This window comes from Zea mays, chromosome 1, assembly GCF_902167145.1.
Source record: "Zea mays cultivar B73 chromosome 1, Zm-B73-REFERENCE-NAM-5.0, whole genome shotgun sequence".
Classification (NCBI taxonomy): Eukaryota; Viridiplantae; Streptophyta; class Magnoliopsida; order Poales; family Poaceae; genus Zea; species Zea mays.
In genome coordinates this window covers 32323295-32326696 of record NC_050096.1, presented here as the reverse complement: position 1 = coordinate 32326696, position 3402 = coordinate 32323295, and positions in this window count along the sequence as shown.

Below are 3402 nucleotides of genomic sequence, written 5' to 3'. Positions count from 1 at the left end.
TCTTACTCAATTCGGATGTCATCATACCAGCAAGGGTGGGAAACTGTATGGGTGGGTTAGATAAAAAGTAATGGTTGTGAATTGAAGCGGAATAAAACAATCACAAAAGCTCCTCTGGGGGGTAAATTCTTTCCTTATAACTTGATATACGTGGGTGCAGGCCAACAGGCCGGGCTTACGAGGGCGGACCTCACCGTATTGACGTACACATATGCACAACCTAGTTATGAAGGAAGAAAACTCAACCCCCTAGTTTCGCTTCTATGGGAAGAACTTACGGAGATGCTCTATGTTCCAGGGGTTGGGAAGAGGCACTCCTTCAGTTGTTGCAAGGCGGACACACCCGGGTCGGCATACTTCCGTCACCTTGAAGGGTCCTTCCCAACTGGGAGAGAGTTTGTGGAGCCCTTCTTGGTTCAGTACTCGCCTTAGGCCTAGGTCCCCGACCCTGAGCTCCCTATTATGCACGAACCGTTGGTGGTAGCGCCTGAGCGCTTGGTTGTACCGTGCATTCGGATCGCCGCTCGCCATGTCCTCACGCTGTAGTTGTTCCTACATAGACTAATCAAACGACTGAACCCGTGGGGAGCCCATAAGGATTTCTGGGGGAAGGCAAGCTTCGGCCCCGTAGACCAGGAAGAACGGGGTCTCCCCGGTAGCTCGGCTAGGTGTGGTCCGGTTCCCCCATAGCACAGACGGAAGCTCGTTGACCCAATTTGCACCATGCTTTTTCAAGCAGTCATAGGTGCGTGTCTTGAGTCCCCTGAGGATTTCTGCCTTTGTCCTCTCCGCCTGGCAGTTGCTCTTGGGATGAGCCACAGACGCAAAGCAGAGCTGGGTGCCGATGCCCTCGCAATACTCCTGGAAGAGCCGACTTGTAAACTGGGTCCCATTATCTGTATACGGCTTGGGACCCCGAATCTGCAGACGATCGACTTGAGGAAGGCAACAGTAGCACCCTGGGTGATGCTGACCACAGGGGTGGCCTCAGGCCACTTCGTGAACTTGTCGATGGCGACGAAGAGAAAACGGTACCCGCCGATGGCCCTGGGGAATGGTCCCAGGATATCCACCCCCTATACGGCGAATGGCCAGGAGGGTGGAATCATCTGTAGAGCCTGAGCTGGTGTGTGTATCTGCTTTGCATGGAACTGACACGCCTTGCAGGACTTTACCATCTCAGCTGCATCCTGGAGAGCGGTTGGCCAGTAGAAGCCATGCCGGAAGGCCTTACCAACCAACGCGTGGGATGACGAATGACTTCCGCACTCACCTCCATGGATCTCCGCGAGTAGCTCACGACCCTCCTCCTGGGTGATGCACCGCATGAGAATGCCATTGGCCCAATGGCGGTAGAGATCCCCTTCCACCACCGCATATCATTTAGCCAACCGCACTATGCGCTCTGCGGACACATGATCTTCAGGAAGGAAGAAGGATATTTTCCTTCAGGTAGTCCCGGATCTCGGAGATCCATGCATCGGGACCACTCTGAGCTATTGGCTGTGGCGCTAAGAGGTTGGCAGGAACCCCTATAGCACACACAGTCTTCGGTGGGTTATGTAGATGGGACGCCACCGGGACCGCTAGCTGCGAGGTGCTAGTCTCGCCCCCTTCGCCCAGTTCGGCAGGTTGGGCGATGGGTCTCAGCAGTCGTCTTTCGAAGACGCCCTCGGGCGCGGGTGCCCAAGTTGAGGCCCTCTTGGAGAGTTCATCTGCCGCCAAGTTGTCAGCTCGAGGAACATGTTGCAGTTTTAGGGCCGTGAAGTCTTTTTCCAGCTTCCTTACGTGGAGGAGGTAAGTTGCGAGCCTGGGCTCGTTGCAGCTACATTCCCCGCGAACCTGCTTGATGATCAGCTGGGAGTCCCCCTTCACGAGGAGCTGGCGGATCCCTCGGGATAGGGCCGCCGACAAGCCAAATATCAGTGCTTCGTACTCCGCCATGTTGTTGGTGGCCTTGAACTCAAGGTGCACCATGTACTTCACTCGATCTCCGTTTGGGTCGATGAGGACCACTCCGGCTCCGCCACCCTGCTGACGGGCGGATCCGTCGAAGAAGAGTGTCTAGTGGGGCTCAGTGAAGACCGGACCCTTTGGCTCTGCAAGTGTGGGGTCCGAATCGAGATCCGGACCCCTAAGGGCGCTCGAATGAGGTGTCCACTCCACAATGAAGTCAGCCAGGACCTGGCTCTTGACGGCGTGGCGAGGCTGGAAGTCCAGCTGGAACTCAGCGAGCTCCGCAGCCCACTTGGCGATGTTGCCTGTGGCGTTAGAGTTGTGGAGGATGGCCCTTAACGAAAAGGAGGTCACCACCACGACCATGTGTGCCTGGAAATAGTGGCGCAGCTTCCTGGATGCAACAAGAACAACATAGAGAAGTTTGTGCGTCTCAAGGTACCTGGCCTTTGCTTCATGTAGGACCTCGCTGACGTAGTAGACCGGCCTCTGAATGGTCCGGACCCCTGTAGCCGGTCCCGAGCCCTCAGGTTCCTAGCCTTCTTGTGCCATCCTTTCGACGACCAGCACCATGCTCACCGCTTCTGCAGCCACCGCGATGTATAAATACAACGGCTCCCCAGGTTCTGGAGCTACCTGTATTGGTAGGGACACCAGGTGCTGCTTCAACTCTTGAAAGGCTTGTTCCGCCTCTTCGGTCCAAGAGAATGGGCTGGACTTCCGCAACAGCTTGAAGAAGGGCAGCGCCCTCTCAGCTAGCCTTGAAATGAAGCGGCTAAGGGCGACTAATGACCCTGTAAGCTTATGGACGTCCTTGATACGGGCCGGAGGCCTCATAGCCTCAATCGCTTTGATCTTCTCTGGGTTTGCTTCAATGCCCCGGTGCGAAACCAGGAACCCCAGCAACTTTCCTGCGGAGACACCAAAGACGCACTTGTCCGGGTTCAGCTTGGTGCATGTTGCCCGCAGCTTGTCAAAGACCAGGGTTAAGTCTTCCACTAGGGTCGACCCTCTCTTAGTCTTGACTACGATGTCATTGACATACACTTCCACCTTGTCCCTAATCAGGTCCCCGAAAGTCTTACTCATCGCCCACACAAATGTTGGCAAGGCATTTTTCAGACTATAAGGCATTACAACATAGCAGTAAAGCTCATCCACTGTTACAAAAGCGGTATGCTTCCTATCTTCCCTAGACATCTGGATTTGATGGAAACCAGAGTAAACATCTAAGAAGGACAAGAGGTCGCACCCGGAGGTAGAATCCACGATTTGATCTATACGTGGAAGTGGATACGGGTCCTTGCCAGGCCGGCGATGAGGTGGGGAGCCATCCTTGGAAGTCTGCTCGCGCCACTCGCTGACGCGCTTCGCGAGCTTTATGATCTTGCAGCACTTCGAGGCGTTGTGGTGACTGTTGGGGGTGCACAGGGCATGAGCCGCTGT